We start from the raw sequence: 14639 nt of genomic DNA, 5'->3' as shown, positions 1-14639 counted from the left end.
CCGTGAGCCGGCGGCCGGGAGAATCGCGGCGACAAATCCGCCGCAAACTGCGCCCTCCAATCGCGGCGGCCGGCGGCGATCGTCGGGACGTCGTCTCCGCATCACGCTGACGCGTGGACCCTCTTAGAGCAACGCGAAGTGGACCTCTCGAGTCTATATTGATGAGAGGACGGTGGTCCAGTCCTTCTCTCTATTCCACAGATGTGCGGCCCATTTCTGTATTTTTAGGTGTTTTTCTTTTTGAAAAGGACTGTTCTTTTAGGTGTTGTGTTTCGGTGTCTGACTGAATCAACGATGCCTTCAGTTTCTTCCAGTCCTGCCTCAACAGCCCCCGTTCAAGCTTCTGCCACTGGCCCGGCCTGTAGTTGAAGCAGCACCTGCAAGCACTCTATTTTGCACTTGGATTCGCCTGCACACGCCTAGCCGAGATTCCCGCCTGCACTTTATTTTGCACTCGCATCAGAAACCGATGAAAAAAACAAATGCAGAAGCTACGTATAGGCGACTGTTCAGAAGCTGGGTGACATGCTGAGAGCAGAATCGAATTCGAATCAGGATGCATGATGCTGCGTGGATGTGGAAGCTGCCACACCCGCACCCACAGGCCACAGCTGCTACTAGCTTCGTGTGGCCCGAGTGGCTGGCGTTCCTGCATCTGTCCCTGCATGAGCCCTCACGTCAAGAGAAGACGAGAAGCAACCAGAACCAGGACAGGAGCGAGCAGCAGTGCTATCCGGCATGCATGCATGGGATGCTGACCCGACTGCTGCCCCTGCCCGTATGGTCACTGCACTGGCCATGGCCCCTCAGCTAGCTAGGCATGCATGCATGTCTCTGCATGCCATTCTTGCCAAACGCAGCTGCCTGTCAGATGACTGATTAATTGTATAATGGCAGTTTTCATGAAAGAGAAAGGCGTAAGTACTGAATCATGATTGTGATATCTCATGCTATCTGCGTTCTTATGTCCTGTTTAGTATTCTACAGTGAGAGGTGAAGCGCATGTCCCAAGGAACATGCGTGTAGCCAACACATCATGCATGATAGGATGCACCAATATGGCCGACGATGTGCATACAAAGGGAGCAGAACTAGAAAGAGAAAGAGAAGAGGCCAAATGAAAAAAAAATCTGCAGATATATAGCAGCTTGAGTTGTCATCCTTCGAGGCAATGTGGGATTCATATTCGAAAGCATTTTCATGTGATGCGGATTAGTTTTATGGCAATAGATGCCGATGGCCAAACTATATATATATAGCATTGGAGGCTGCAACGAACCAAACCATTTTGAAATGGAAGGAGTACGAGAAAGCATCCTTTGGAGAAACAAAATAGATGAGACTATGGAGAAAAAGATATCTGAATAAGTGACCATGCCGCGTGCAGCGAAGATATATGTCCCTTTTCTGAAGAAGTAGACGTACAGAGAGCAAAACTGCAAAAGGGGATGACGAAATCCTAGCGAGACAAAGACAATGTGTTCGACATAGCAAGAGAGAATCTTTAGGGATTTGGAGGCATGGGAAACACCATTCCGCTAGCTCTAAAGGTGTAAGCATCTCGACACAAAAAATAATAAGCACCGTACAACATGCATATGGGGAACGAAGCTATATACGTATGTAGCTAGAGTTCATCAAGGCTTCCAACAGGAAGCAGCTCAGAGCTAGCTGATTGAATAGGAACAAGGTTACACAGACATCAATGCATCGGTGTCAATGCCTGAACAATATAACTTCTACATCCCACTCCTGACTCTTCACGGTTCTGACATATACAAATACTAAAAGGTTCCAAAGAAATCAGGCTTCAAGTACTAGATCATGCTACACCCTTTATGTGTCCAAGAAGTGGACGATCTGCAAGCATCTCTGGCTACTACGTTCTGGAGGAGTAACATCCCAATAATTAGATACTATTGTTTCGTAAAAGCTAGGAAATTATGCATGACAAGCGCTTGTAGATTGTGTTCTAGCTACAAATTCATGGTTAGCTGCAAACAGCACACAACTAGTATATATCAAATGGTTATCTTGATCATTTTGTTAAGCAAGAACAAAGCATGAACAGTTTCTTTAACGGAACACATCTTCATTAACTTAATTTCACTGCTGGTTCTCTAGAATCATGCAAGAAATATTTCACCAATGCATAGCAGATAAGAATGTGCATGCCATATATATATCACCATAAAGTGGAAACGATGACCAATTAAATTCAACATTGAGAGGAAGTATGAGTACCCACTTGCACAAGGCACAGCGTAATTGGGTTCCTTGATCTAGATCTACAAGTGCTGCGTGTATATAGCAACAAAAAAAAATACACGCATGATGCTCATTTCTTTCATCCTGGTTTGATGGTTCTGAAAATTCCATTAATTGCTTTATAATTACAAAGAGAACACAATAGAGGAATGGTTCCTGATAAACTATTTGGACATAAATAAAACCTTGATACGCTCTTAGTCATCTAAGCTAAAGCCACATGGTAATGCAGAGCTGAAGGGAGTTCTGGAGTATAGAGGTAAACAGAAGTGTCAGAAAAAGAAAAGAAAAGAGCAGCTGGGTTTCCAGAACTTTGTAGGAAACAAAGAGAGAGATGAGGACTGAAGCAAAGGATTTAAACCTGGATACACACCTCCAACCATCAGATTCAGAGGAAGGATTTGCATGCATGGGATGGGAGGGAAGCAGATGTATGGCCCTTTAATCAGGTGATGATGATGGCAACTTTTTCCTCCCCTACCTTCCCCTCTCCCAGCAGCCATCACAGGCTAATTATTGCCAAGGAAAGAGAGGGAGAGAAGATCCCCCACATGAGCTAGCCATGGGTATGTGTGCAACTGGCCACTGGTCAGTCATGCAGTCATGCCCACCCATCATTACACCAATCTGCATCTCATGCAGCCTCTTCACCATGCCACACCCAGCCACAAGATCTATACCCATACACCCAAGAAAACAGAAGAGAAGAAAAAAGACCAGCGCGCGATATATATTCGGCAGATTAATTAGCTTACTCGATTCAGATGTGGAGTTCTGATGGAGGCAGAGAGCATGGGGAGCCCTTCCTTTTGGGGGGAATGAAGCCTGGTCCGAGATCTACACCCATCTCCTCTCACCCCTGCCTGCCCATCTCCTCTTGATCTCCAAGAGAGAGGAAGAGAAGGATGGAGGAGAAAGGGGGCAGGTCAGAGAAAGAGCGGCGCCCCCGAGCCAGACAACATTCCCCTCAAAGACGAAAAGGCTCCCTGATCTCTCTCTCTCTCTAGCTAGCCAACTTTTCCTTGATCTCTCTCACAGCTTCTTGATCCTACCTGTTCTCTCACATCTCCTCTCACTTCTCTCTCAGCTTTATTTCCTGGCCCTTTTGGGGTATGAGCGAGATGAAGGGAGAAGAGGAGAGGAGGGTGTGTGTATATATGGAGGATGGAGTAGCTAGGCATGCTGAATGGCCACGGGACGAAGGGTTGCCCAAGAGGCACGGCTGGTTCCAAGGGGGATCTGTCTGGCCGGGCGGCAGTACAGCGCTGTGCTGGACTGGGGAAGGGAGGAGGAGGAAGAAGAGCTCCTGATTAGGAGGGGGGAGTTATGGTGGACCTTTGCCCACAAGAGTTGCTACCTTCACCTACCCACCCCGGCCTACTCTCCTTGCTTTTTTTCATCTGCAGTGTGACAACCTAGATGTGCCAAACTTTTTGTACTAGCACCACCACTCCCATTTTGCTTGGTACTCCTAGTTTAGGACCTTGTATAGAGGTATAGTATGAAAAAAAATCTGGCCATCTGCATTTATATATATATACACATTTTTAAAAATAATATAGGACGGGCAAAGGTCTACTGTGTACTTCAATATATTGTTAGAGGAGGGGGTCGAGATTTATAGATATAGACATCAATAAACATAGTAAAACTATGATTATACTTAAGTAAATTTTACCATGCTTCGCAAACAAAAGAGTAAATTTACCATGAGTTTGTTAAGAATATTCTCGTGTATATATTTTGATTTATGGTGTTAATATTTTGAAAAGAAGCTTTGACTCCAAACAGTCTAAGTAGGCATTGTTTTGGAGTCTAAACCCTTTGCGTGGGAATTTGGAATAGATACAGTAACGACCTTGTTCGGTTCACTATTTATCACTCTATAACTTATGTGTCCAAACTTCTAATCGACAAAATAAACTGTTTTTGTGCTCTTCTTCATATCCCCTCCCCCTCCCCCCCCCCAAAAAAAAAAGCTCCCAAGGAGCACAAATACAAAAATTGTAAGCTTGTAGCAAATCTTAGTGCGGGGTCATTATTTATCACAAAAGTAGCTAACCTTTTCCCTCATGCTTAACAATCAGATTTGTGCCGGTTGAGTTCTTCAGATTCTTTCAATTGTTTGGAGTCCAAGGAGCAAATTTGTTGTGCAAACATAACAACGGGTAGATCAGATGTATATAATAGTTTTTTTGGTTGTACAATTACTCCATATATTTTTGAGTTCTTTTCCTTCAAATCAAGGAGTCAGTGCAACTGTTTAACCCTTTTTCAAAATTTATCGATTCTGAAATTAATCACCCACATCTTTAGAAGCATACAACATGCCCTGAAGGCCAAGTCATTGTCTAGGCGATCAAATAGACTTACACAGCCCTAGTCAAGATTCAAAAGGCATTCTTTTTATAAAATAAAATGAGATCCAAAAAGGACACCTCTATGCACCTTTTCTCAGCCCAGAAAAAGGCCTCTGGTGCTCCTGCTACTGCATTTTTTTTTCAACACCCATGCTGCCCCCACATGTCAGGCTCAAAGCGAGCAATTATAGACTAGCACGCAGGGGAACATGCACCCACGACACCCGAAACGCCTTTCCCCTCCCTCCCTTTTCATCGTCCATCCGGTTTCCTTCCTGTTCAGACTTCAGACACAAGTTCAAATGCGGAGTTTATGTTGAAGGGCATGATTGAGAGAGAGAGAGAGAGAGAGAGAGAGAGAGAGAGAGAGAGTGAGAGAGAGAGAGAGAGAGAGAGAGAGAGAAGGGGTGGTCAGTCGTGTGGGGGTCTGGCCGGCTGGCCCTGCCTTGTTGGCAAGAAGACAAGGCCGGGCTGGTAGACATGACGGATCAGAGCAGGACGCCATGGCCGCTAGCAATACACGTCAAGTGAAGTCCATGGAGATGGAGCATTGCTACGACGACCTCGCTTTCTCAGGCAGATGCAGCGGCGCAATGAATAAAAAGCATCCGGCTCAGCGGTCGCCCAGTCCTCAGCTGGCCGACCGATGTGACCACGACGCAGTCGTCGTCGTCCATGCCGCGGCCCCGTACGTCGCCGTTGCCCCAAGAATCAAGATCTCTGATTATCTTCTTCTCCGCAAGTCCGCACGCATACGCGTCCGCTGACGCCCGCATCGCTCACCATGAGCTCTGAAGAGCCGAGCTAGATAGCCTAGTTGAGACTGATGTGTGCTTGCTACGTGACCCTGCCTGCAGGCTGTGTTCAGCTGCAGGTCATCATTCTAGCACTGCTGGTGGCTGCTGAGTTGACGATTCCTTCCATCTACGTCAATTTATATATGTTTCTGACTTTCTGGGGGGGCAAAAAACAGAAGTAGCTGCACAGCTCCTGAGACATTGTTCTTGTAAAAGATAGCAGAGGATGCAGCATTCAGGTAGCACAGACCCAACCAACTCATGAACAAACGTTGCAATGGCATGCATGATGTGTGTGCGTGTTGTTTAAGGAACGAAATTGAAGCCTGTAAATTATACGACATATATAATGATACTGAAATGATCAGTATGCTACTTATATATTCAGGATGAGAGCTGATGGGATCTAGACATGCTTTAGAGAATGTCTGCACTACATGCTGTTTGCTTCACAGAGGCTGCCGATAGAGAAGAGGCATGTTATGATAATGACACTGAAATGCGTTCAATTATTCGACTTCTCAATGTGTACTATATCCAATGAAGTACTCGTTATTCTTCTGTCTTGATAAGTTAGGCCGCATTTTTAATCGTTTCTCTCTGTCCAAGAACGCATCAGCTGACCATCTCGATCGCTTCTCGCTTCTTCCTGTTTGTTCCCACACAGTACTCCTTGTCGTTGGCAGAGATCGGACTGCTGGTGCTGGAGATAGATGGATGCATGCTGGGTCGATCGATCGATGGGCACAGTAGCAACGCTGAAAAAACGGCGCAGCCTAGCCGCCCCATCTGCCGGTCAGGCCAGCAGCCAAAGCTGCAGCAGCTTCATCATGTGTACATGCACTAGTAGTCAAGGTAGCAGGTAACATGATCGAGACTTCTGATCGCGTACCGTTTTTTCTCGCGAAAAGTGTGGTCAAGGCATCCATCGACCATCGATCGATCGACTGATCTGCCACGACATTTGAGTTGTGCCGACTCTGGTGACTCGCTGCCGACACACCAACATCGATCTCTGCCTGCTGGAGGGAAGCCGGAGTGTCTCCAGCTGGTGTGAAGACCAAAGATGGCGCGGCGGCCGGCCGGCATGCAGATCACTGGATTGGTACGTGTCGTAAAGTAGAAGGTACGCTGGACTAAACTGCCGATCACATCGATGGATGGGCCAGTGGGTTGTGTCCGATCCGCTAGCCGCTACAACTACAAGCCTTAGCTAGCTAGCTAAGCTTTCTTCCGGGAGATTGAGAAGAGTTTGGAAACGATGTCAGCTCGATCGACATGGACCTTGGAAAGTTTGAAAGCAACGCTGCCGCCTCTCAGTTTGACCATCCGTGTGTCCAATTGCAAACTAGAGTAGTGTGGTTGCACTTGGCATGTAGTTACCAGGAGGCTCAGAAACCTTAATTATGAACATCGAGATAACTACATGCTCCTTTGACAAACTGAAAAATCCACATGCTTTCTGAACAATATGGCCGTGCTTAAAATTAAAGAAAATAGTAATTGAGAACCAGCTCAAAACTACAAAGCAAGGTACTTTCGACTCAAGAAAATATCAGCGATCATGGCATAGAACACGTAAGCTCCAACATTACATATCGCTAACCCTAACCAGTGTGCAATCAATCGATTAACAATGTCCTGCGGCACAACGAATACACATCGCTGAATTACTGATCACTAGAAAATCCGCGCCATCTTTGAGCTACCGACCTAGGGAACAATTGCAGACTGTTATAGTGTTATTAGACCCCAACTTGTAAAAGCACGCATCTCCACTAAAATTGTGATAATTTCTCCATGTGTAGAACTACAAGTATGAGCCTCCTGGTGATGTTAGAAATTTTCAGACTTTCTCATTCACTGCCTTGAATATATAAATGCAGATAGAGATGGTTAGAGTGGTTTTGCATTGAAGTGAGAAATACGGTCATTATAAAAAATACATGATCAGAAAACAGTTTGTACAAGCATGTTACTTTAAGGTTTATGGATATGGATGTAGTTGTATGGTCGGATTTGAAAGCATTAACAGCTGAAGAGGAAAAGCATATGATATGAGCATATGCTCATTTTACGAAATATAATATTCAGCAGGAGGGAGGCGTATCAATTGACAACCATGAAACAATCAACAATGGTTGCAATAGAATTATAACTTTACAGAGAGGTACCTATCTCAAAAAGATTCATGTCTCCAGATCATTCTTTTCATCATCCTTTTTGGTCCTTCAAAATGGTTGTGCCTTAATGCCTAGGCCTAAGGCACATTGTTCATATAGGAGGTCAAAAGCAAAGCTTGTTAATTCAGTACATCTCTCCAATTCAATCCTTCCCACATCTGCATTTAAAGCATTGCTTGTTTGATCATTGCAAAACGAATATATAGTAAAATATCTTACTCTGCTATATCAATAATTTAGATAATATGTTATACGATGCATGCAATGGGACGATGCAATTCTTATTCTGGTAGGTTGCACTTTGCCTTACAAAGGAGAAAGAAATCTAAACAACTATGAAAATGTGGAGTCTGAAGAAGTCTATGAGCATCCATGGAAACAAGCAAATCTTTGATCATAGAGCCAGCGATATTTAACCTTGCAGGTAAATAGGAAAGTCCAAAGATGTTGTCAGAGCAAAGCATTCGAATTAGCAGCCAGGGAAGAAAAAATGTGATGATCTCTATTGAGCTATTGGAATTTAACTTCACCGTGGTGCTGCACCTGTTTAAATGAGTAACAGAAACAGATATGCAAGCAGCAAGTAGGCAGTGTACCTTCAGGAAGATGGCAGAACTATGACGCGGCTTTGCTGCGCCTTTCTACGGTTTTAGCTAATGTTACTATGTTAGAGGTATTTTGACCATTTATCTTTCTTTTGAAAGAAGAATGTACTAAAATGGAGCACATGGTATCTCCACTAAATTGCAGGAACCACCATGGTACAAAGATTTTTTACTCATACAACCATGGATGCTCCAATCTTCATCTTCATCGGCAGAGCCTGGACTGCTCCACCTCCCACCCCAGCAAGGAATTCCAAAATACTGGAAAAGCCACAACATCCAGCATCATGAACAAACCACGACGCATCATATCCGTTGAAAGACTATCGGCAATGCATAGATGAAGAAAGGAGGGGAAGAACAAATCCACTAATATCCGCTGACAACGCCCAGAACGCTCTACAGAGCAATATCCTCATTCTGCTGACTGAAGTAATATTAGTGAGGTAATATTGTAAGCTCCACAACGCTCTTCATTTCTAAACTAATGCAACTGGATGCAACTGGACATTCATTTTTCGAGAAAGATAATGGATAATCAATGGTAGAATATGTCTGACAAGCGATAAGCTGAAAAAAATAGAGAAAGAAAGGGTAACATTAGTCAACGAAAAAACAGAAAGGACCAAACATTAGTATTGTTCTGCGTTAGGGGAGGTTCAGACCTGTGCATATTCTAAGTATAGCAATACGTGCCCTGGCTTAAGTGACAAAGGCTGCATCAGGAAGGCCTTAACAAGTTGTCTCCGTTGCCTGCTGTCTCTCTATTCCTCTTCTCTTCACTCGGTCAAGCATAGAGCAGGAAGCAGTGGCGTTGCTGCAGAAACAGCATGGCAGCTACAGAAATTTAGGTTTGCCGCGGAAACCATTTTGTTGCAAAATTTTAAGTTACTAATAATCTATGTTGTCAAGAATTGAACATGTGACATGCGAACTCTGATTTTTCATATCTTATTCAAATCAATTTTGGTTGGTAAAAAAAAATGCTCCTAAAATTGAATCATGGAAAGCTCACAATATTACCTCAATAACTGATTCTTCCAAGCCAAAGACCTTGCCTTGCAGATATTGGCATTTGCTAAACCACATTCACGCTTAGGACTCAGAGAGCCGGTTTACCTGCGGGTATGGCATTCCGTCGAGCGGGTCCTGGGCGGGAGAGGTCAGAGGTGTGCCGCTTCCGTTCGCCGCCAGGGCGTCTATGGATCTCTTGGAGTCCGCACTGGGCCTCTAAGCTGCCTGTTTCGGCGCGCACCCGCTTTCCAGCTCACACCTCCACAATATCTGCATCGGGCGAGAGGCAGAAGGGATCTCGCTCTCACCAGGTCTCAGCGATGGCGGCGAACTTGGACCTCCGCGGGGTTCAGAGACGAGACGCTGGGACCGCCTCCGCCAGGCTGCGACGGATTCCGAGGCGGCGATGGAGGAGGAGTAGGAGGCGGCGGCGGCGGGGCCAAGGAGGAGGAAGCAATGGAGGCGTAACAACGCCATTGAGGAAGGAGGGCCTGTGGAGTGGAGGCGAGTGGCTGAGGTTCGGGATTTATGCCCTGCCGTGGTGCGTGGAGACGGAGGAGACGAGGGCGCCGCGGAGGGAGTGGGGCATGCAGCGGAGCATCGTGCACGGCATGCCGCGGCAGGGGCAGAGAAGAGGCAGCGGGCGGAGGCGAAGGGGACGAGCGGGCTCGTGAGGATTCGCGAGCGACCAGGTTCGCAGCTTAACAATTTTTTTTATGCTCAGCTCGTGCTTTACTCACCCATCGAGACAGCAAAGTCGCGACCCACAAGATGGGATACAAAATCTGGGAGGGGATCCCAGACCATATGCTTGGCCGATCCGGGTCCCTGCCTGAGCCTGAGCGAGCTAGTTCATGAGCACACTTGTTACAAGAACGAGGCGTATAAGCGACACCAAATAAAACAAAATGTAACCTCAGAAGTCCATCGCAGCTTCCAAGGCAGAAACACACGCTTCCCCTTCAGCAGCAAGAGCATCAGACCTCCCAGCTCCTGCTAAAACTCCATGGCCATCACTATCTCTGATAACAAAACCCCAGGCACCATCCTTCTCGTTTGCCCTCAAAGCTCCATCACAATTTACCTTCAGCACATCCGGTGGTGGTGGTGTCCATTATGGAATTTCACCGTTTCTTCCCTCCGAGCCGCCCCCAGAATTATGCAAGTAAGACATAAAGCTGGTCACCAGACCCCTCATTCTGTGCGCCACTTCATCTGTTGACAGCATAGGCCCTCCCGCGTTGGCCTTGTTCCGTACATCCCACCAGAATTTGGTTTCTAGTTTAGAATTTTTCGGAATACAAGAACTTTAGAATTTGATGGAAGAACAACATTCAAGTACATGGGAGGTCAAGGAGCGGACTCTCTTGTGCAGCATGCTGAATTCGCCTTCTTGGCACGACGGTTACATATCTTGGCCCATACCTGCAGAACCTATGGCAAAGTGCAAAGCTACATAAAAAGTTTCAAAAATTTTAAGGTCTACCATTTTTCTGCATGAATTTTGAAATTTTTTCTTGGAATGCATTAACAACTAGCTAGCTTCTTCACTGTTTATCTTGAGTTATTGACACGAGGGCGCATTGCAAGAAAGAGAGGCTTGGCCAACTGCTTAGACCACTCCTTCAAGAGCAGCATATAGCAGTGCCTAAGATTGACAGCAGGCTAGCAGCAGCCATGGCTGTCAGGATCAAAGATGAATCCGACAGAAAATTTAGGAAATTTCGGGGAGGAAGTAGAGATTAGGAGGAGAAAAGCTACAGCCAGGGTTGTACGCCTAAGGAATAGGAAGAACACGAAAGAAAATAACTTGGGTACATTTTCATCAGTCCATTCCTTTCGAAATCTTGAGTACATAGTATAGGCTTACTGAGTCGCTTGCCGTAATGGCGTTACACCAGCAAAAACAAAAATAACAGGATAACAATGAAGAAGACAACGCTGTTAGATACTAACTCTATTTCCCTTTAGCTTCACCTAGTATAAGGCCTGAAATACTCCCTCCTTGAAGACCTTTGTCCTCGAGGGTTTGGAGATTGGAAATTAACCAACCAAACTTCTGATTTGAACATTTTAGATGGATGGAGTAATCAAGCTGCTGATTTAAATATGATTTGATCATGGTCATGGAGGCAAATAAGAGAAAAGCCAAAATTCTGTTATTCCAATTGAGAACCTCTGTAATGACAGCAAGAGAGAGTCCATATAGAGTGCATCTGTAAACTCCACCGTGCAACTGATCTACACATGAGCTGTGAACGATAGCACTCTTTGAATCATCGCATTTGACCATTCTTATTTAGTTTTGGTTGCGCTAATAATTAACCACCTCAAAGTACGATGTCTGCAAGTAGTTGATGTAATGCAGTCAGCCTTACAAGTCTGTTCAGGTTCAGGTTCAGTCAGCTTCACAATTCTGTCCATGTATGTTCTGAACTACACTAATTTCTTGAGCTCTATTGCATTTCTGCTCTATTGGTACACACGCCAGAGCGTTTCTGCTCCAATTCGCAGCTAGCATCCATCCGTCAGTGGCGTGTCATGATGAGCGGGCATCGTCATGATGGCGTGGATAATGAGGAGAGAGATTTACTGCCTGATTTCGTTCTTCAAAGATGCGGAGAGAGATGCTCAGCAATCACCCATCAAGTAGACAAATCCTTCCAGAAGCATTGGAGATGCAATGGAGGACTGAATTTCGTGATGATGAGAACACTACTGAATTTCGTCATGTTCCTGAGGGCGACAGAGCACCTCTCAGCTATTGGGTGCCACAACAGATGTGAGATGACACTCCAATTAATCAATCTTTATTGGAAGAGCCGTGTCAGGAAATTAGAACACAGTAATGAAACAGCACGATATCCCTGATGCCTGAGGTGCCTTACCTTCAAGCTTCACGAGCACTTGCTGAGTCTGAAAATGCCAAAATGAAAAGGGCAGAGAGATTCAAAAATCGATACATCCGTTCGCCCGAAATGAAAAGGGCTATTGTTGACTAAAAAATCTCGAACTTGCAGCCATAGAATTGTCCCAAGAACTGGCTGAGCACGCCTGGAACCAGCTCCTGCTAGTTGCTTCACGGGGATTACGGAACTGGGGAGAGAATAAACACGATACTTCTTTTTGCATTCAATCACAATATGTTTTCCTTTCCCCTCAAAAGTGATGTATATAACATGACAGGATTATTGATTTTTCAGGTTATTGCGAGTCATTTCCACAAGACAGATATGGTTGCCCCGAATTGTAACAACAGATACGTTGAATCTTCATGGTTGTCGAGGACTCGTATACACATGGAAACAGGATTTCACAGAATCACAGTTGAGATGGCACATTAAACTAAAACATAGAAAAGCAACTGATTGCCACCCGGGTGAAAACATAGGAAACGGGTTCACAGAATCACCAGTTTAATTCAAAACATAGAAACGCTCACATTAACACCTGAATGAAAACATAGCAAGGGTTCCTCATAATACCAGTTTGGGATTACAATATATTAAAATAAAACACAGAAGAGCAACATGAACCTCACTGAAAACATAGGAACTCATGACATGGTTTTAGCATTTTACAGCCAAAATGCCACAGGATCCATACGGATGGACTCAGCTGATACTGTATTAGGCACCTCATAGTGTCGAACCCGACGACACTTAACCCTCAAGTCATGCATCTTGTCATACTTGAGGGAGAAGGTCATCAAACGATACATGCATGTGGCGTCCGCGTTGGGGCACACCTCCTACACCTTCTGACTTCTCGAGCAGCACCTGATCAGCTTTGTCTTCCTTGACCTTCACCTCACCTCCCACACCTTCTGACTTCTCGAGCAGCACCCGATCAGCTTTGTCTTCCTTGACCTTCACCTGACAAGCGTTCTCTTTCTCAACCCACACGCACTCCACAAGGCAGTATTTGCGCCAGTTTTCCATGTAGACGAGGCTAGCGCTTACATGCCTATCAGCTGGGTGCTTGCTGAACAACTTCTCCTTGCTGCACTTCCAAGCAGGGCAATGTCTGTCACCAGTGTTGGGCACGTTGCAGGCGTAGAGGCACCCAAAGGCCTCTGGGTCCTTCGAGAGCCCAACCAAGGCTTTCAGCTTGCGGTCAAAGTGGCCACGGCCAGTGAAGGGTAGCATCCACTCACCGAGACATTCCCACACAAACTTCCCCATGTCGAAGATGAATGTGGTGGCCACAGTTTCAGTTTCTTCACCCTTGACGCTGACGAGGATGCTCTGTCCATCAGAGTGCATGGCGTAGGAGGTGACATAGTGAATGGCGGCTCTGGGAGCTGGCGCCATGACCACTTGTCATTGCTATCAGAATCAGAATCAGATTCAGATTCAGATTCATCCGGCGACGAGCCATCACTGTCAGATTCAGCATCAGGATGTACCAGCGGCAAGCAGCAGAGCTCAAAGCATGCAGCGTCTATAGCGAATAGCTTATCGCTGCCCACGGAGAAGTAGATGGGAAAAGCCGGACAGTTCGTCCGAGGGCCTAAGACGACGGTCCGTGCGCGGACGTCCACCAACTGGACGATGCATGAGTTATTGTGATGCAGCCCCATGATCTTGGTGCCAAAGGCGGACGTGAAGAACTGGGGAAACTGACGGTCAGCCTCGTAGCGCCAGAAAGGCTTCGGCAAGCGCTGCTCGGTGTGTTCATCTGATGTGCACGGCAGCGGAAGCCTTACCTTGCGGATGCTGTATCCACACTCCCAGTCATCAACGACAAGGTAAAGGTGCCGCCGACGCTCTGCGGTGCTGCCGCCATCACGCTCGCCACGCTGCCGCTTCGGCATCCCCGTTCCTTGCTCGTCGCCTTCTTGTTCTCTACTACCAGCCTGCACGCAGACTCAATTTTACCAGGACTAATCTGATCCCTGCGGTTTGAATCCGAAGAGGAATCGATTTTAATATAGAAATCAATCAGGCCAAATCCTCCTACTGCAACTATTTTCGACAAATCCAGGGCACCGAAGATGGAGCGGCGGCTGTTGAGGTGAGGCGAAGGGGAAAGCGGCGGAGGCGGGGGCGGAGCCGGAGAAGGGATGGATTATAAAGGAAGGAAACTCTTAAGGAAATTTCCCGGCGACGGTGGACCTCATGCCCCGCTCCTCAGTGCCGGAACTCATGGACGTTACCAAACTGAAGAAAAACTGCCGCAACAATTTTAGGCCGTATATTATTTGGAGTAAGTATCCGGTTCATTTGTGGCCTTTTTTTCGGCTGTTATGTAGATCACGTGCCACAGTCACATGTTACATAAGAGAATAAAAGATAATTATATTTCAAAAAATGTACAACTATTAATGGGATTTCAACATCAAAACAGTTCACAAATATCATAACAATTTTATTATATATTTATATGTTTTATCGGATTAAATTGAGATGT

The 14639-nt window shown here is 45.8% G+C and overlaps 2 long non-coding RNA genes across 4 annotated transcripts; both read right to left on the bottom strand.

Annotated features, from left to right (window-relative positions):
* Positions 1–1637: 1637 nt before the first annotated feature.
* On the bottom strand, positions 1638–3620 carry LOC112891061. The gene is made up of 2 exons (XR_003228404.1): positions 3024–3620; positions 1638–1886 (listed from the first exon to the last, which is right to left on the bottom strand). It is a non-coding gene; the product is annotated as an uncharacterized LOC112891061 (long non-coding RNA).
* Positions 3621–7011: 3391 nt separating this feature from the next.
* LOC112889744 lies at positions 7012–9944 on the bottom strand. 3 transcript variants are annotated; one of them, XR_003228174.1, is made up of 4 exons: positions 9237–9944; positions 8879–9030; positions 7600–8783; positions 7012–7292 (listed from the first exon to the last, which is right to left on the bottom strand). It is a non-coding gene; the product is annotated as an uncharacterized LOC112889744 (long non-coding RNA). The 3 variants fall into 3 exon arrangements; XR_003228172.1 differs by lacking the exon at positions 7012–7292 and having other exon boundaries at positions 7467–8783; XR_003228173.1 differs by lacking the exon at positions 7012–7292 and having other exon boundaries at positions 7467–8783; positions 9333–9944.
* Between the last annotated feature and the right edge of the window lie 4695 nt (positions 9945–14639).

The sequence above is a fragment of the Panicum hallii genome, chromosome 4 (genome assembly GCF_002211085.1).
Source record: "Panicum hallii strain FIL2 chromosome 4, PHallii_v3.1, whole genome shotgun sequence".
Taxonomy (NCBI): domain Eukaryota; kingdom Viridiplantae; phylum Streptophyta; class Magnoliopsida; order Poales; family Poaceae; genus Panicum; species Panicum hallii.
This window is presented reverse-complemented; position numbering and strand designations above follow the sequence as displayed.